A 20,433-nucleotide genomic window follows, 5' to 3' on the forward strand; every position below is an offset into this window, starting at 1 on the left:
TCCTCCGACGTGTGACCAGAGGCAGACCCAGCTCCATCTCTGAGTGGGCCTGTGGGACTCACTCCCCCCATCTGTTTACTGTTCCCTCCTCCGCCCTGATGCCCAACATGGTGGACAGGGAGTATAACGACCCTGACTTGTCCTCAGTGGAAAATGATGGCCAGGAGAAATGTGAAGTGTCAGTTACCACCTGCCAAGCACAAACTGAAATGACTAGTGGTGGCCCATGTGGGAGGGTAGGGGGAAGGGTAGGAGCCAGAGGCATTCCAAGGAGAAGAGAAAGACAGAAAGGGGTATAATAAAAACAAGAGCCCCACATATTGAGGGCTTGCTTAGTCTACAACAGCACGTTACTAAGAGCTTTATGTTATATGGCATCTCACTTAATCCTTAATATCAAGGACGTGTAACCCAATGGGGGCAAAGCCCCAAGCCTCAGGGACTCAAGGTGAAGTTAGTTTCCAGTGAAAAATGAGGTAGAAGATGATGGAGACAATACACCATGGTCCCAGAGGGTCTCCAGCAGATTTGTTCTGGATGAGGGTATTTTAGATAGTCATGTTAACATGGTCCTGAAACTTCACTAGGTTCAGTGGCTGAGAATGTTGATGAAAAGCTCAGGTGTGCAAGAAAAAATGGAATTTTCTCACTTTTCCTATACAATTCAATTTCTGTTTCTGGTCCCCATTCCAAGGTGCTAGACCCAGGACCCCGTACATGGATGACCTCTCCTTGCTCAGATGTGTGAGTTCTGGGAGCTTATACAAGTGTAGGGGTGGGTGGGGTGCTGGGTCCTTGTGCACCCTGGCTTCCACAGGCATGTCCTTCAGGCACCTGGCCCTCAGGTGTGATCCTGTAGGTGATGCAGGGCACTCCTCACGTGTCTGTAAGTCCCCTGAAGCCTGGGAGCATTCTCTGCCCCTCCACACCAGGCTGGGCCACCCACACAATCCTGCTGCTGCCTCAGCTACCCAATGGGGCATGAAATGCTGCGAAGCTGCCTGAGTTGCCCCTTATGCCTAGAAATATCCTGCAGTTCCCTTTCCAGAATTTTGCTTCCTCCCTAGCTCCTTCCGGGCTGTGGGGCGTATGGGCCTTCCTCTTGTTGATTTCACCCATCTATTTGGGAGTTATGGAGCTTTCCCGGAGAGGGTCTTCCGGGCTCATCTCACTAGGACACACTGACAACTCCATTCATACCTCTTCTTCCAGTTCCTTTGCACTGGTAATCCTCAAGGAAACCCAGACATGGGAGTGGGGACACTTGCTGTTACTCACTGTGTATCCTCCACATCTTTTATCAGAGACCAGCAGTCCCAGTAGGAATGGCTTTTTGGAAACAGATGTCTAGTTTCTCTGCTTCCTGCAGCTCCATCCCCTCCCCTGGGTAGTTAGAGAGACCTCCAGGTTCTTTAGGAATATGGGCCTTGGTGAGAAAGGGAGGACCTAGCTAAAACTCTGTGTGTACAAAGACAGAGGCAGAGGTTTCAGGGGTAGAGTCACGCCAGGCCCACAGATTAGGAAACAGAGCCAAGGTGTCCTCCAGGTCTCCATCCCAGGGCTGTGGGACGCCCCCAGCAGGGTAACCTGCCAGTCCAGCCCTCCTAGTGAAGGCTCAGACATCCTCCCACCACAGCTCTGATCTATCTGTTCCAGCAGGCTCCACAAACAGAAGGAGCCCCCTAGAAAGCCACCAGGACCCCTGCCACGGAGCCCTCCAATCAGCCCTGCTCCTGCCAAATCTGTTAGTAATTTAATCAAGACTATAGGGGGAATATGGAAGACCCAAATGTACGCGCTGTGGGTCACCAAAAGGAATTCTGCCACGAGACACAATTCAGAGCCACAATGTTTTGGTTTCCTCTTGTGCCAGGCTTAGGGGAGAAGTTTGTCCATATCACCCACTGAAATAAGAAAGTAGGATCTCATCTGTCTGCCCCCAAAGCCCACAAGATACCTCATTGTCTGGGAGGTTTTGTGTGGCTACTAAAGTCTGTCCTCCCCCTGGAGAAGTTCACTGCATCCCTCCCATTTTGGAGAAGGGAGGAGACACGCAGTGGGTTAGTGGGGAGTGTGTTTAAATCACAGAGGGTGAGCTCCTGTCTTCTTTGTACGTCAGCACACAATCTGCCATCTCCCCGAGTCTGTTCTGCATGAGTGAGTGAAAGTGACCCCAGTTACTGCTGTCATCAACAACACACAGGTCAAGGTGTCAAGGAAAAGGCCAATCAGACCAGATGTGAGACCTGGATCCACCCCTACCTGAACCCCAAGGACCAGCCAGGGGAGGGTGGATGTGCAGCACACCAGAGCCTCATAGCGGGTCCTTCAAAAGACCTTCAAAAGCGGGTCCCTGACACACCACCCACCACGCCTGGGGACCATTAATAGATGTTATGGGAACAAAGGGTTCTGTGGTCAGAGAGCCTGGGAAATGCTGAGTCAAAGGAGGTCGAGCATGTTTCGTTATTATAGGAATCTTTAGCTGTAAATATGCCGTATCTTGTTTACTCTCCTAGAAGGCTGCAGAATCCAGGGTCCTCTAACTTAATTTGGTCTTAACTGGCCCTTTATCTGAAGTATGGCAAGCATCACTTGGCTTCCTCAACACCCTTCTGGAAAGCAAGGCTCTGATGCTCATTAGAAAATAATCCCTGGGAAGGATGAACAGACAAAGGATGCTGGATCTCCGGGGACCCAGGGAGGCAGCTTATGGCAAGGGCGTGTGTGTCCTGGGCTCTAAGGGAGGGCGAGGCTTTGGAGGTAGGGACTTGGGGGAGAAGGATCTTGCAGAAAAGCCAGCGCCAGCATTGGAGGCATTTGAGGGTAGTAGGTGTGAACAGCACGCGGTGTCCAATTTGGCTGTGTACTTAAGAGGGAGAAGAGGCACATCAGGTTGGAAAAAGAGGCTAGATCTGTTCTCATAGGTTAGGGTGTGATCACAGCAGAATACATGGTCTCTGCAAAGGGTCCCCTATTTACAGACACCTCTTGACTGATTTCCTGTGGCCCACTGAGTTCAGAAATGAGGATGGAAGCCTGGCAGAGAAAGAACCTCTTTGCAAAACATCAGGCTCTTGGCTCTTGTTTTTTTGTGGGCAGTTTCCCTCTGACCACTCCTTTCTGACAGGAGAGTGGCACCTTTCTATTCTCTTCACCATCCTAAGATCCCGGAGAGCCTCTGCTTTGTTCAAAAGCCAGAAGAGAAGAAAAAGAATAGTATATCTTCCAGATTCTGGAAAACCTAGATGCGTGTAGCCGAGAAAGCAAAACTGTTCATTAAAACCAACCTGGGATCTTGCCAAGTGGGAGAAAGAGACTTGGGGCCAGGAGCCTCGCAATGGGAAGGAGCGGAGTGGTAGTGGGTTATTTATACTCCACTTCTGGCACTGTCTGCCCATGTTCTTTCAGCTAGAGGAAACACTCCCATCCCTCAGACAGACATCTGATCATTATAATTTCGTGTTTGAAGACAGTTTTAGCCTCCTGCAGACACCATAAAATCTGCATCCGCCGCCCAGGATGGGGGACATAAAAGTTCTTTAAGAGGGTCGTAGACCTTCGCAGGATAGAATCCAGGCTGTCTCCAGCTGGGCACTGAGGCAGGCTTCTGCACCTCTGCTCACACACGTCCTGTCCACTCTCACCTTCTCCCTCTGCCCACTCAGCAGAATCCACCCATCCTTGGAGGACCACCCAGACCCCTCTCTTGCAGGGGCCCTCACTGAGTCTTCCCTCCCTGACTCTCTTGGTACTTTCTCTCCCCCCACAGTTGATTTAGTTCACTTGATGTTATACTACGCTGCCTCAGTCCTTAGCTGCCTCTTGTATACATAACCATATATTGAATGGGCTGAACTCGACGGGGCACGAACAGGAAATGGCTTTATTTCTCTCCCTTGGATGCTTTCAAACATGCCTGGCTGGATCTTCCCCACCCCCTTGATGGCATTGCAGGCATGTACCAGAGCCTCCCAGTCACATTCAGAAATAGAAAGAATTTCCCTCTCAGATATTAAACAGGTCCTATCCGGCCCATGCACAGCCTCCACGGACATCCAGTTCAAGGTTTCTCCCTCCCAGCAGCTTGGTGGGCGGAGGCCTGCGGTGGCCCGGGGATGGGTTGTGGTCAGTTCTTTCTTACTCTTCCTTTATGTCCTCCCCAAAAATATATGCTAAAGTCCTAACCCCCAGGGACTCAGAGTGTGACCTTATTTGGAAACAGTCTTTACAGAAGCGATCCAATTAGAATGAGGCGCTAATCCAATATGATGTTTCCTTATAAAAAGGGAAAATTTGAGCCGGGCGAGATGGCTCACACCTGTAATCCCAGCACTTTGGGAGGCTGAGACGGGTGGATCACGAGGTCAGGAGTTCAAGACCAGCCTGGACAACATGGTGAAACCCCGTCTCTACTAAAAATACAAAAATTAGCCAGATGTGGTGGTACACACCTATAATCCCAGCTACTCAGGAGGCTGAGGCAGGAGAATCGCTTGAACTCAGGAGGATGAGGTTGCAGTAAGCCAAGATCGTGCCACTGCACTCCAGCCTGGGCTACAGAGTAAGACTTCGTCTCAAAAAACAAACAACAAACAAACAAAAAAAACGGGGGTGCTGGGGCCAATTTGGACAGGGAGACCGACAAGCAGAGAGGGAGACAACGTGGAGATGAGTGGGGAGCAACCAACCGTGGGTCTGGAGCACACATCTCTGAGCTGGTAGGTGGAATGGGACAGGAAGACCATCCCCTGGGCCCGTTAGGGGAAGCGTGGCCCTGCCCACACCCTGACTTAGGACTTCCGGCCTCTAGAACTGTGAGCCAACAAATTCAGTTGTCTTAAGCCTCTGAGTCTGCGGGGTTTGTTTGACAGCTCTAGGAAATGAATGTATCCACCTTCCTCCTGCTTTCCCCGGGGCCAGGCAAAGTGAGGGGCTGAAAAAAAGCAGACTCTTTTTGTATGGCCACTGCTGCTGCCTCAGTTCAAGGAGAGGCTTTCAAGGTCTCTGTCAAGGCAGGTGCCCCAGTGCTGGGTGTTCTGTGAACCTTCCTCTGTGACCCCCGGGGGTGGGTTCCCATCACAGTGCCAGAAACTGCTCGCCTTCTATGGCCTCCTTTTGGCCCTGGAGAAGCTCACATTCTCTTTCCGGGGCAAAGGCGGGACTGCAGGCTGCTGTAGCTGCCCTTGGCCTCACCCCACTCCAGCTAACCTCCTGTCCTGAGTTCTAAGGTGGGACAGGTTCAGTTCCTACTCTCACTGAGTCCCCATCCCCTCCCCCCGCAACCCAGGGGACATGTGATAAACTCTTCTGGAAATTTCTGTGCCTCAGGGTGGGCTTGGAGTTTCTGCAGTGCAGTGGGCCTCCAACTGGGGAAGGAAACATGAGTCTTCTCTCTCTGCAGGCACCCCAGTCTCTGCAAGAGGTTCTCTGGAGCTCCTGCTAGTAACTTACAGGAGTGCACGGAGCAGCCAAGTCACAGTATTTTACGTAAAGTTTCCTCCACATTCACATCAATTCCCTTTCTTCTGCTTAAACAGGGTGGATGTGGGCTGAGGAGGTGAGGAGCAGGCAGTGTAGAAGCCTCTTAACAAATCCAGGAGGAAGGAACCTGGTAGCTATACTCCTTGAACTGGAGGGGTATTTGACACCTATTGTCCTGGGCTTTGGGGTTTCAGTGGAAGGAGTCCCACTCCCATCCAGTCCCTTAGGAGAACAAGTCCTAGATGTAAGAGATTGGAAACTCCCTGAGCACAAGAGGCATGAGCTCTGTTTTCCTCTCCCTTCACCTACAGCCACTGGGCCAGAGAGAGCCCAGGCTCTGGAGTCCTGTGGACCCAAGTTCAAGTCCCTGCTCAGCTACTTACCCAGCTGTGCGTCTCAGGGAAGTGACCCAGCCTTTTCCAGCCTGTTTCCTCTAGTGACTTTTATGTGGGAGTGGAAGGCAAGGAAAAAAGTGCCTGCTGCAGAGTCAGGTCCAGGGACACACCAGCCATTGCTTACAGCATTTTGGGGCTGGCCCACCCTCTGAGGATACTGGAAGCATGGGGGTGACACTCCGGTGAACACTGTGGGTTTCTCCTCCAGCAAAGTTTGTTACAGGATTCAGGTTAAGAATCTCTGTTTGGACTCTCAGTGGTTTATCACCGAATTACACAGAATTGTTTAGTAAAGGAACAGTGGAAAGAGACCCAAAAGATTTTGGTATCCGATTGGGGTCCCCGAGTCATCTGAGATGGTGACGAAGTAACCCAGCACTTTGAAAAGCCTGGACCTAAATTCCCAGGGGAATTTTGTCCCCACATGCCCTTCCCACAACACTCTGGACAAGATCCAATCCCACCTAGGACTGTTCAAATGCAATCCCTCTTGTGCAATGAGCAGTGTGCTGTGGCGCAGTCTCAGTGATTCCTCAAGTTGACTAATACATGCCTTCTAAAGGGAAAGCTATCATTGCAGACCCCCAGTGTTGATGACAATTATTTTGATCATATTGTTACTTAAATATATACAAACATAAAAGTAAGTATAAATCCCTTATGCTTTTAGCTCTTACACAGCTATAAAACCAAAACACGATTACAAATTAAATGCAAATAAAGCTACAGAACCATTAAAATTCAAATTAATGGCATTAATTTAATGTGACAGATGATGTTTTGCTGAAAGTAAAACAACCAATGTTGGGTTTAATAATAGAAGGATGCATTCCCGTTTAAGTTCTGCTTGTTATCAACTAGATCGTTTTGATGTTTGGACATGCTGGGCCATCATTAGAGCTGTTATCAATATTACTATATTTTTCATGTATTACAATGGACACACTTCTAAACACAGACCTAGAATTTTGATGGAGCGATCAACTTAATAGAGCACCCCAAAATATAACAACTTAAAATATATACAAATATGTACCATTTAGTAAGACTGTATACCATTTATCATTTCCGGCTGCTAATGCTGTCTTGCAAGCTGTTGCAAACCAAGGTGGCATTCACTCAGGCACCTGCTTGCAAAGCAGTGACTACAATTCTACCAGTTTCAATGCAGAGCAGCTTATTTGTGGCTTGTCTGTGTCCCCTGTTCTGTTTGATGACTCAATCCTCCCTCCACTTATCTCTATTTGAACAATTGCTAAACCTTTGTTTGTACAGCAGTCCATGAAGTCATTTGGGCTTCATTTTGCAAAAACATGATAGTAAACCCAAATGCAAATGTGAGCTCTGCATTCCTGAAGCATTAGTTGGTGATAATATGATCATCCACACACAACCCCAATAGGGTCTCATTAATATTTTTCAATTTTTGAAATTAAAATATCAGATTAGAAAAGACTCTCATATCACTCAAGGGCCCCTGACAGTACATCTGTGGATCCCATTTTGAAATCCTTGGTGCAGTAAAAGGAGGTCTGGCCTGGGAACCCAAGACTCGAGTTTTGATTCTAAGTCCTTCAATGACACACAGTGTTCTGTGGACCAACTCCCCCCTTTCTAGACTTCCTCTGCACATGATCAGTAATTGTCTTTCATTTTGGCCATCATCACACTGATCTCACCTGATCCCTCACTGAGGTCAGTATGACTGCCCTCAATGACAGATGGGGGAAACTGAAACCCAGGTACACATCTAGTGAGTGAAGGGATGGGGTTAGGAGGCAGAGCTATCTAACCCCAAAGGCACCATATGGCAGTGATTCGTAAACCTGAGGCAGCCCCGCCAGAGCTCTGCCAGGTCTCTCAGGCTGCCCTGGAGAGCTTCAGTCTCTGAGGGACCCCTGTCTTGGGACCCATGACTCCTCTCAGCCACACACACACACACACACACACACACACACACACACACACACACACACGGTCCCAGAGCACAGCCCTGGAGGAAGTGGTGGAACAGCCTTGATTCATCCTCATCATCCCCTGACGACCCCCTCAGCCCAGGGCTCAGCTCTGGGGCAACATCCATTACCCCAGTGACGGGAAATTTCCCCAGGTAAATATCAGACACAGGTCCTGACAACTGAAGTTTTCTGATGGGTAAATTCATGTTTATTTATTTTGATGAAAAGACAGGTCTAAGTCTATAATTCAAATACCATTTTTATACACATGCATATGTGTATACATGCATGCACACATATATAATCACATATATACACAAGTGTGTGTATACATGTGTATGTGTATAGACTTTCCTTGGTGAAAGAGAATGAAATTTCCTGGAATTGGAGCTGTGCTGGACACAGATTTGTGGTCGCCTTTTTGTAGCTGAGGTATAGCTCCACTAGGGAAGTCTTCAGAGAGCAGCTGCCTCCCTGGGCCCTCAACCACTAACCTCTCTAATCCTTGGTGCCAGTGAGACTGTAGCTTGGGTTCCTCCCTTTGGAAACCAGAAAGACTCCTCCTGTTATCTCAGAAGGCCTGCAGGCACCATCACTCTTGAGGTCCTCCCTCTCTCAGAATTGATGTGCGTGTGTCTGCAGCCTTGACATATACAATGATGTCCAGGGCTTTCTGGAATTCTGGTTCCAGTAGGAAATTCAAGTTTGGCTCTAGGAAACGATGACATTGGATTCATTCTGTTCACAGGCAAGGAAGCAATCTTTAGGGAGGACCTGCTTTAACAATCCATCCCTCCTCCTTATGGATCTTAAGTTTTTAAAAGATTATTTCTTCTAGAGGGAGTTAAGTGATAATGAACTCATTCTTTCATTTTTATGAAACAAAGACATTTATACTTGACCATCAGAGATTCTAATTGGCATGTGGCTCATGCTTATGAGACCTGCAGAGTTGATAGAATCGCAGCTAAAACAAAGACATTTGACATTTTAGTTATTCATGCAGCCTTGCTCAGGGCACATGTACAATGATCATTAAGCTGTTTGAAATAGTGATATTCCAGCACTTGTGAAAAGAATATCCTAGTGCCCACCAATCCAACATTGTGTCCCAGGAGAACTCAGGAACAGGTAGGTGAATGCAATTCCAGCTACACTTGTTCAACTGCAGGAAAACCCTACAAGTTGCTGGGCTGCAGTGGGGGAGGTAGGTCTTTGCTCTTGAGGGGTTCCTGAGCCAAGCCATTTTTTAAACTGACTGTTCTGTGTGGAGGGTGGATGAGAGGCAAGGACTAAACAGGGCTACCTTAAGGTGACACTCTAAGGATAACATCATGATTCTTAGGGACTTTGCATCACACCTCATTCAGTACTCAAAGCCCAGGTATTTGCCCTGTCCAGCGCTGCTCAGGGATCATACCAGTTGTTCCTGGGGCAGAGTGATGAGAACCTCATATCACTGGGCGTAGGGTCTCCTGGGCTGGGCCTTGAAGGACAGAAGCCCGCTTCACTCAGCTTTTTGACCTAGTCCCTGCTCCCTCACTCTTTGTCTGTTCTGCAAGTCTGTACTTACCTCTCATCTGGAGCTTGCCATGGCTCCTGGGATCCCAGCTTCCTGCTGTGCTGAGGACCATGGTCTGTGTTCCCCCAGCAGCTTCCTCTTAAGCAGTCCCTGGCCCAAGCTACATGCTCAGTGAATATCCCTGCATTGAGTCACTGAGGCCACTCTGGCCCAGCTGCCTATTTCTCCTATGCTGTGGCCTTTTAGTCTCAATGGAAATTGAAATCTGGAGTGTTGGACTGGCCAGTCATCCTCTGTACAGTGAGGGCCCTGTCTAACTTTCTTGTCTTTATTTCTTTCCTCAGCACAGGTTTGGGCTATCACCTGAGAACATTCAGGAGACAGTACAGGTTCCCAGATGCAATGACTCACTCAGATTCGTCTTAGCAGACCCTTCTACTGGCAAGCTCAGGTTAAGCAGAAAGGAGAGATCATTAGGAACAAATTAATCGTGGTCTCTTGATTCTGGCCAGCTACTCTGCAAAGTCTGGCCTCCTGCACCTCTTGGGATGAGGTGGGGCCTCTTGCCAAGGCAAAAGGGAGCAAGGGCCTCTGTAGGGGAAAGAAGGGCTGCCCAGGGCTGGTATCAGTTGTTCATGGGGCAGAGTGACAGGGAGCTGTTATCACTGGGCACCCAGGGTCTATGGGTCTTGGACACCATGGCCCCCAAGGTTTAAATAATAGAAAAGACCAAAATGGCTGGATTTAAGCATCTCTACGTGGTCATTGCCACTGGAGCCTCTGCGCTGCATGGGCCTCTGGCAGGAGGAGGGGGCCAGAGCCAGAAATCAATTATAGGCAAAGCCTGGCTTCCTTGGTCCTGGTGCCAGGGAGAAAAGCCAGCTGCCCCATCACTGTGTCCAGGAGAATTTATGAGTTGGATCTTGTTGGGGGTGGGTGGTGAAGGTTGAGCTCTCCAGGAAGCAGACTCTCAGAAGGAGTTTATGAAGCAGGACGCTTAAGAGGAATGCCTTGAGACAAACACCTGTGGGAAACAGGGGGGAAGGCAGGATGGGGCAGGGGAGAGGTGGAGCTGTGATGCGGCTTGACTGACACCACGGAGTTGCTGGAACTCATCTAGCCCCTCAGCATCATTTCAAGTGGGGCTCAGGCAGCCAGGCCTCTGCATCTTACCTCCCTCAGTCATTGGGTGTAAGCCATCCAAAGAAGGTCATGACCTTGGGCAAGGCGGCTCTCTGAAGAGAGGCAAAGAACCCTTCTGGGAAGGGGGACCTGGGCGGTAACACCCATCATGGTGCTACAGGGTGAGTCCCATTACCAGGAAGTTTTGGACAGTGACGAATGCCATCATGAAACTGGAAACCGCATCCTGATTCTGAGATGAAGAGACAGATGGAGTTCAGGTTAAGTTCAAATCAGATCCCAAACAACTTCCAGGAGACCAGGACAGGATCAGCCCCTCAGGGAATAGCAGGGAGTAGTGAGGACTAAGCAGGGTTCCATACAAGCTGGGTGGAGTACTCTGGGGAGGGCTGGGGATGAGCAAGGAAAAGGAGTATTTATTGTTCCCTCCATGTAGCTGGCCCAAGGACTGCACACCAAGGCTGGGCAGAGGGCTTAATCGCTGAGGCACAGGGTGAGTCCAGACCTCTCTACCTGGGGGAGGGGGACTTGGGAGTGGTTCAGACTCTTCCCTTCTCCTGGCCTGGTCACGATGGAAATTTGTTGGATTCAAATGAAGTGACACATGTAAAGTGCTCAGCTTGCAGTAAGCATCTCTCTGTTGGTGGTTACAATAATTACTATTATTCCATGCAGTGGGGTGAGCTGGGTAGGACAGGGTTTAACACCTCAGGGGGTGCATTTATCAGCCACCTATTTTAATATGCTGTTGGGGCTCCTAACACATTTAGGAGGGGTGCACCTTACCTGTGGAACAAAGCTTACTTGTGATCTTATTCCAGGGCTAACAAGGTCTCTAACTCTTTTCTACCTCTTGATATTGATATGAAAATGGCTGATTTTCCCAACCATTTATTAATCTATCCAAAACATTTTATCAAGTACATTTTATGTGACTGTGACTATTCTGTGCAAGGAAAAATAGTAGTGACAAAACAATTTCCTCCAAAGGGCTTCTATTTTAACAGGAAAAGCAGGCAACAAAGCGTACAGTAGGTAAGCTGGTGCTAAATACCATGACATTTATTTTTAAAAGGAAATATTTTTAAAAGAAAAGGAAATAGGGAATACCGTGGGGTGGGCTGGGTTTGCAAGTTCATATAGCATGGCCAGGGAAGGACCCTGGGAGGAAATTATATTTGAACAGGGACCTGAAGGCAGGGAGGGTATGCGCTCTGCAGCTGTCCTGGGGAAAGCCTGATGGGTGGGTAAAAGGATAAGTCACCCATCTTGAGCCAGGAGCAAGCCTGGCATGTCCCAAGAATAGAAGGGAGGGGGCTGAGCTGGGAGAGAGTGGCAAGGCGTTTACTCTTGGTCTGTGTGAGTCGGGGAAGTCAAGGGAGTAAGGGTGGAGGAATGGCAAGCTCTGATGTCTATTCTAAAATGATGCTCAGGTTCAGGGTAAAGAAACAACCAGAGGGCCGAGAGTGGAAGCAGGAAGGTAAGGCAGGAGGCTGTTGCAGTTGCTCTGGGAGCGGTGCTGGAAGTGTGGACAACGCCGTGGATGAAGGAAGACACCTAGGCTTGGAGGCCAGATCTGTTTGTAAGATGCAGGCCATGGGGATTGCTGAAGAATTGGGTGTGGGCTTTGAGAGAACCAGAGGAGTCAGAGTGATTCTGAAGTCCTTGTCTTAAAGAATGGTCAGGTTCCAGTGGCCTCTGACTGAGGAGTTCTTTTTGGACACTTGAAGTTCAATGTATCTTTGGGGCACCAACTGTATACAAGAATCTGGAGTTCAAAAGAGAGATCCAGACTGGTGAGAAAGATTTCTGTGTCCTGGTGATACAGATGACATTCACACAGTGAGGATGGAGGGGATCCCCTAGGGCTGTCTTGTCCAATCTGGAAGCCACCAGCCACACTTGGCTACTGAGCACTGGAGATGTGGCTGGTCTGCAGGGGTCATGTTACATGAAAGGGTAACATGCACAGCAGATTTGGAAGATTTAGAAAAAAAAAAGTAAAATAGCCCATTGATAATTTTTATATTGCTTACATGTTGCAAAACTATTTTGATTACATTGGGTTACATGAAATCTATTATCAAAACTAATTTTACCTATTCCTTGGTACTTTTTAAATGTAGCTATTGGACAATTCAAAGTTATATCCGTGGCTTGTGTTGTATCTCCACTGAAAAGCACTGGCCCAGGGAGTGCAGACGTCATGGCATCGAGCCCTTGTGGCATCCAACATGTAGAGGTTGGGATGTCAGGGAGATCTAGCAGAAGAGACTGAGAATGAGAAGCCAGGGAGAAGGAGGAGAAAGAGGAGGTGAAGGAGAAGCCATCAGGAGGAAGCGATGTCCTCGACCAAGTGAAAACCATGTATGAAGAGGAGACTGACTCTCTGTATCAAATACCTGCTACTGGTCTGGTACAGAATGGACTCAAAACTGAGTATGACATTGTGCACTGTGAAGGCCACCGTGATCTTGATGAGAAGTGCTTTGGAGCAGTGATGAGGGTGAGAAAGCCTGATGGGAGGGGGATCAAGGGAGAAGCAGGGGAGAATAACTGGAGACAGGGCATGTAGACATCCCTTTGTAGGAACTTTGCTACAAATGAGCAGCGGAAAATCGGGATGATAGCTGGAGAGGAAGGTGGGGTAAAAAGTTTTATTTTCAGCTTAATATCGATAGGAAGCATTTTGTACACTTTCTATGGATAGACATTGTTCTAGGTGCCTTGTATGTATTAACTCATTTAATCCATCAAGCACTCCATGAGGTAGTTACTATTTTGATTACCCATTTACAGATGAAGAAATTAAGGCACAGAGAGGTTAAGTAACTTGCCTAAGGTCACACTGTAGTTAAGGAACAGAGCTAGGATTTGAACCTCAGTCACATGGCTCTGAGGTTATGCTTTAACCACCATGCTATCTGCATCTTTATGCCTGACAAAAATTCAAAGAGAGAGGAAAATTGATGATGCAGGCTAACTGCAAGAGGATTCCTGGAGATTTTTTTCTTTGGGGAAGGCAAGATGAAATGGAGTGGAGTGGGCAAGCAAAGGACTTGTGTCCAGCCAGAAGGAGGGACAGTGTATGGTGCACGGTGCTGTGGGCTGGCATGCAAGTTCCCAAGATCAGCAAGGCCCTCCACTAAATGAAGTGGGGCAAGGAGGTGCTGGTGGTCTGCAAGGGAGATGATTGGTGAGTCAAGAAGACACTGGGACATTGCCAGGAGCATGGGACCCCTTGAAGCTCAAGGGCATGAGACAGGGTGTAGACCACTTTACTCCAGCCTCTCCTTAATGTTTAAAATGGGGAGTGTCCAGGCCTGTCCTGTGCCCCAGGGCTAGTCTCAGACTCCGTCATGGGCCAGCCCTGGGAGACACCCCGGGGCCACCCTGGGCTCAGAGGATGCCAGACAGGCGGGATGGCACAGAGGCAGGTCTGTGCAGGGTGGTGGGAGTTCATCAGGTAGGCACCGGCCTGTAACCAGCTGAGGATGGTTGGAAGAGCCTGGCAGCTCAGTCTCCTGACAGACTGAGGGCTGAGGGGGCTGGGCCTGCTGAAGAGGGAGAGGGCGGGAGTGGACATCAAGAAGAAGGGCCTCCGGGGCTTTGAAGGGGCCCATGGTGGGCTTTTGAATCCCTCCATCCAGGGTCAGCGCACCCGAGCCCCCGTGCTCGCCAATAAAGTGTGTGGGATGGCCTTCAATTATAGAAGCGTAGCCAACCAAATCAGCTTTCAGATAAATTATTTATGCTGAGGTCTGCAAGGGAGGGAGCCCGGCTGCATGAGCAACGTGTTCATTTTCATAAAACCCTGCAAAGTTGCAGTGGGCTGGGGAGAGGATGGGGGGAAGAAGAAAGATGATTAGATTAGAAGAGGCCTGCTGTAAATAACACACAAACAGGACATTTTGTTTCTTTTTGGGCTGTCTTTTGTATCGTGTTTTATGTGTTTTATACAACGGAAGAGAGCAGAATACAACATCTAGGAAATGTTAATGAGGGTTATTTGCTGTTTACCTAGGCTGGGGGTCTGAAGAAAGGGCTGGGGTGGAGGTGAGGGGGGTGTGTAGAAGATTGGATTCCATGCAAATACAGACATCAGGGAGTCTGGAAGGCTTTGGAACGGAGCTGGACTGGAGGCCTATCAGGTCCCCGTGGAGAGGGAAAGAAAGCAACAAATCCTATGGGCTGGAGGGTATTTTCCTCCTGCTCAGGGGCCAGCCGAAGGGCCTGGATGGGAGGGAGGGGTCCTAGTGGGAAGACAGGTCAGCCCCAGAGAGCAGGCAGGTTGGGTGACTGGGAGAGTCCCTCTACCCTGAAATCTGGGGGACAATGACAAGCCGGGGTGTCATTTCTGCCTGCCACAGTTTATCCCCACCCCCAACCCATGGGAAAGACAGGTAGAGGTAAGAATAATGGAGCCTTCTTCCCTGGGGAGTTAAGAGCGGTCTGGATGATGACTACAGCCACTTCTTCCCAAATTGACAGCACTCAAGCTTTGGTGAAGCAGGTGACACACAGGCCTCTCTTACTCTGGGTGATGAGATGAGAGGACAGCTGTTCTCCCTTCACTCAAGGCAGCACTCGGAGGTGTCCAGGAGGCGATCTGCAAATCATCCCACTGAGTGCTCACAGCCGGTTTCTCCTCAGCCCCACTGCATGGAAGGACTAAGAAAAACAGGCTGCATGGGCCGGGCTGGGATTTCAAGTTCCCAGGTCATTTCCTCACCCGTGATGCGCCTTTACTTCTCTGTTTTCCTCCAGAGTCACCACTTTGTGGCCAGTTAGACAATCAGGCAAGGCTTCTTGGAGGAGGTGGTGATTGTGTTGGCCTTTGAAGGATAGAAAGGATTTCAACAGGGATGGTAATATTATCATTCCTATTTTACAGATAAGAAGCTACAGCTAAGAAAGCTTCACTGGCTTATCCAAGGTCGCTTGGTTAGTAAATAATACATTGAAGATGCCAATCCAGGTGTCCTAATACCATACCTTATGTTTTTCCTACTATGAGTCTCTTCATTTCCTTACCACTCCAGAGAATGGCAGGGTTGAGAGGGTGTAGTGAGACATGGAACCTTTCTGTGTGGTGGGCTGATTTATATATTCCTGTATTCCCATGGCCCAAGGGTGCTACACTGTGTAACCCAACAGGGCCACTGCATGAAGGGCAATCCCCTGGAGTTGTGTAGTGCACAACTTGAACATCTGTACCTGGCAGCCTTACCTGTATAGGTTACATGGACATGATATATGTTCAATATGTATTATTTTGAATGAGTAAATAATGTGCATGAAGAACAACAACAAAAAACCTGTATGGGGCCATGTTTTATAACTGTTGTTAGGCAGCTGATTCTGTCAGTTGCCAGTGACAGAATCCTAACTCAAATTGGTTTTGGACACAAGAAAATTTATTATTTTGAGTAACTGAAATGTCTAGGTTCTGGAGGTACAGCCAACTTCAGGCACGGCTGGGAGCAAGGGCCCATAGGATGTTAACAGAAATCTGTTTCAGTCTCTAGACTCTGCTTGCCTTTGTGATGGTTTCATTTTTCCAAAAGATCTCCCCACGAGGTTGCAAAGATGGCCTCTAGCAGCTCCGAGCTTGCAGGAACTCTGGCAATAAATGAGTCTTTTTTTCCAGTAATCCCAGCAGAAGTTCTGGCTCGAGGCTCATTGGACCACTGTGAGTGATATGTCCACCTGTGAACCAGTCACGGAGGTGGAGGTTAGATGATGTTAGAGGTGCGATAAATTGATTGGCAGGCTTGGGGCTTGGTGGAGGAGGTTGGGGCATGGAGTGCCCTAAACCACATGGGCAGAATGCGGAAGAGGTGTGTTCCCTAAAGAAAACTGAGATGCTATTACCAGAAGCAGGGAGAATGGATGTTGGGCAGGAAAAACAACAGATGTCCCCTTCTGTGGCAGAACGTTTTTGTCAAATAAAATCTTTCTTGGAAGCTAGACATGCAAACCAACTACAAACACGGCTGTCCTGGGGATGCCAGTGTGGGGAGGAGATGTTCGGAGGCATCATTGCTTCCTGAACATAGCCTGTGCATTTTTAATGCCACATTTCTGAAAAAGCTGTCCCCCCATTTGGTAATTTATGTCCTCCTTTTATTTACTTGCCTCTTTACCGTAAATTAAATACTCATGTACTGTAGCTCCTACTTTCCTCTTCCCCAGCACAGGGTTTTCTAAAGGGTACGACACAGGCATTGTTCTTCTGAAATGTTCTGAAACTCTTTGCATGATCAAGTATGTTTAGAAAACATTCCACTTCTCTTGGTGAACTGTAAAGCTTGTTAGCATTTTAAAGGTTCTGAAATGTCCTGCAGTCATCTGTTGAGCTTCATTCAATTCAGGGTTTTCCTAACGCAGTTATCCACAAAATCTGCTTTTCTCTTCACCCAGCACTGAAGGATTTGGAATTTTCTGGGAGACATTGCCAGGGAACATTGCACCTGGCATGTTTTTCTGTGCTCACTGGTTTTATGGGTATAGAAAGAGTATTTCCTCCTTCTAGACCAGAGTCTCCTCTGGGCATCCAGACCCTCACTGGGCCTTGATGAACAGGGTTTTGCTTGAACAAATGAGGGGCAAATGTGGGAGTTAATACTGTGCCCTTGGAAATGATGGGAGAGCTCTTGACTTGGCTCAGATTCTTTTCGGCCCCCAGCCTGGCTGCCACTGGTGCCTTGTCCTGGCTGGCCAGTGAGTACTTTTCTCATAGCCTACCCATTTCACAGATGAGGAAAGTGAGGCACCACAGACTGGTGCTAGATGAGGAGACTCAGTGCTTCTCTTGCAGAATGTAGGGATTTCTGTAAAGCAGGGCGAGTATGGGTCTGCATTCCAGCAGGCCTGGCTTGGCATCCCAGTTTATCCACTTACCAGCTGTGTAACTTTAGCCTGCTCACCTCTCCTCTCTGAACTTCATTTGTTCTCATCTTACAACAGAGTGACTGATGATGGTTGAAGGAGAGCCAGCGAGTAACATAGCTAATGGATGCCTGGCTGCAGTGCCAGACTTGGATAGGTAGGGTCATTTGGATGGCATGCCCATCCACTGTTGTTTATCCCCTCAGCCTGTCAGCCTGGAGTAAGCTCAGCTCGGTGCACCACGGGAAGGCGTAATTGGCCACTGGTTCAATCCAGGTCAAGTCGTTTGATAGCACACTCCGGTACAAAGCCACCCATGGACAGAGAGCTGTCTGAGCGGGGCCACAGCTGACGTCCTCTCAGCCACATCCTCTGCAAAACCACCCAGCTGCAGCCAGAGAGACGCACTTGCTTCGTCCCCTGCAGGTAGCAAAGGGATGAGTTTTATAAGATTACAGGAGGGTGGGCAGGGAGTCAGGGGCCTGGCTCAGCCAGAACTAAGTGTTTCTGTGGACTTGGACGTGGGTCTTGCCCTATCTGGGCCTCTGTTCCCTCTTCTGTTAACCTGGGGCACTGGACTTACGTTCTCTTTCTTCCCCTTTCAGTCCTAGAATCTGATCTTGCTTCTGTGATTTTGAGAGGTCAGGAAGGGACAGTTTGATGGACATTCCGAAGGCCTCAGGTTCTGATCCCAGCTCTGTGACCTTGGGCATTTATTCATGAATTTACTGCCATGCCAGGTGCTGGAAATATTAAAGAGGACGAGACAGGATTATCACTGCAGCATCAGTGAGTCCGCAGGGGGAGGAGATGTGCAAATGGCCACCCCGTGGGGTGGAGGGCGGCACTAGGCACCAGAGGAGTCAAGTGGTGGGCCTGGAGGGCTGGGCCCAACTGGTCAGGGAAGGCTTTGCGGAGACCTCGGGGAGCCGGGGAGCCGACACCTAGAGGAGGAGGTGGAGGCGTGGGGGCCAGAGGAAGGCGCTCCAGGCTGAAGGCACAGCTTGTGCAGAGGATAGTGGCGTGGAAAGGCCCCGTGTGTGTTGTTACCCCCTCTGCTCCTGGGACTCCAGGAGCTCCTTCCTGGGCTTATGTTCTGTGGCATGAGAACTATGGGGGCTTGGGTGTGGAATGAGGTGCTCCCCAGCCTTGAGCTGACAGGGAGTGTGGTGTGGATGCGCAGATGGGGTTCTGGGACCAGAGTTCCTGAGCACAAATCCCAGCTCTGTGAATTTCTAACTGCCAGGCCCTGAGTGTATCACCTCCCAAGCTCTGCCCTCAATTTCTCCCCCACCTAGTGGGGATGTCGGTGGTTTCCGGTTTATAGTATCGAGCAAGTTAAGCGTACAGAGCGCTTAGAGCCATTTCTGGAAGGCAGTCAATACTCAATAAACATTAGCTGTCCCTCCCTATTTTAAAAATGAAGAAAAATGAAGGTCTGAGGGAGTCAGCAGGCTGTCTAGAGGGACACAGCCCAGATGCTTGCAGGTCCAGCCTCGTCCTCCCTCCCCTGCCCTTCCCTCCCTGCCTCTCACTTTTACCTCCCTTCCTCTCTCCCTTCTTTCCCCCCTTCCTCTAACTCTTGCACTTCATCCCCTCAACTCCCCCAGCCAACCCCTGAAAGGCCTCTAAATGCCTGGGACCTGCTGCAAAGCTCTTTGATCTGACCAGACCACCGGCGCCTCTGGCTGCCTGGCACCCTGAGTGAACCCTCTGCCTCCCACTTTGAGGCCTGTGCTGAGGCCTGGGGCAGAGTCTGGGCCTGGTATCTATTCTACCTCCCCCACAACCACTCCCTGCCTCTCCCCTGCCCCAAGCTCTGAGCCGCTTAGCTGCTTCCGGAGGGAAAACAGCACCTGGGATCTGTCTTCAGAGACAAGCAGCTTCCAGGCCTCCCCACAGGGCAGACTGAAGTCAGCTCCCTCCCACTGAAAATGAATGGCTCTCACACAGCCGGGTCACCCCAGAACCCCAGCGACTGTGGGCTTCCTGCCCACCCATGGGAGGCTCTTTGGGGCCAGTTTCTGAGCCTGGTAAATACAAGCTTCCTCTCCTTCCTCCACAGAGAGCTGAGAACAATCGCCCACTCTGAACCTGAAATCCGGTGGAGGCCTGTGCTAATGAGTGTGCAGGTTTCACTGCCCCCGGAAATCAGGCACTGGCTCTGGGCACTCAGCAGCCGGATGATTGAAAGCCCAGTAGGGCTCCCAGCCCTCCCCCGCCCCCCACTCTCTTTTTTGTGTGTTGTCTGCATCACTGCCCAGACCAATCTATCTCTTCATGCTGAATTTTTTAAAGCCAAATTGGAAAAAAATTGGAAGTAGCCTGCATGCTATTCTCCCGGGCTCCAAATGGGCCCTCCAGTTAGGGGAACAAAATACACTGTTTTAATTTATAATAATAATTATTATTATTATCATTATCCACAACAATGACAATACCAATAATCCTACGCATGGGTAGGCCAATGTACAGCACATAAAGTGCTTTTCCAGCTGTGATTTCATTTGGGCCTCACCCCCCTGTGAACCTGCTCCCGCCCCACCCCCCCAGCCCCTTTGTCTGTAATCCGAGCAGGCCATTTGCCTGTTGACTCTCAGCTGGGGTGGGAAGGCCAGTCTCAGGCTCCCAGGCCCTGCTTTTCCCATGTCCTCTCGAAGGGATCACATTAGCAACACATTTTTTAGCAGACGTGGCAGAGCACCTGCTCTGCTCGGGGAAGGGCTCCGGACCTGTCAGAAGGAGAAGATAGGACTTTGCAGTCACTGGCCTCCAGTGAGATGATAGAGAAAGGCCAGATAATCTTAACTCCACACTATAAGAGCTATGCATGGCCTTTGGGAGACTCTGGGCTCAAAAGTTGAAGTCAGCTTGAGGAATGCCTCAAAGGCCATTTCATCCGATGTGGATCACATTGCAGACCTCACAGTTCCAACTTGTCATTGAATTGTAATGTACGTACAGAAAAATACAAAAAGCATGACAGTACAATTCAATGACTTTTCTCAAACAGAACACACTCACATAAGCAGCCCTAGAC

The sequence above is a fragment of the Mandrillus leucophaeus genome, unplaced genomic scaffold (assembly GCF_000951045.1).
Source record: "Mandrillus leucophaeus isolate KB7577 unplaced genomic scaffold, Mleu.le_1.0 Scaffold15, whole genome shotgun sequence".
Classification (NCBI taxonomy): Eukaryota; Metazoa; Chordata; class Mammalia; order Primates; family Cercopithecidae; genus Mandrillus; species Mandrillus leucophaeus.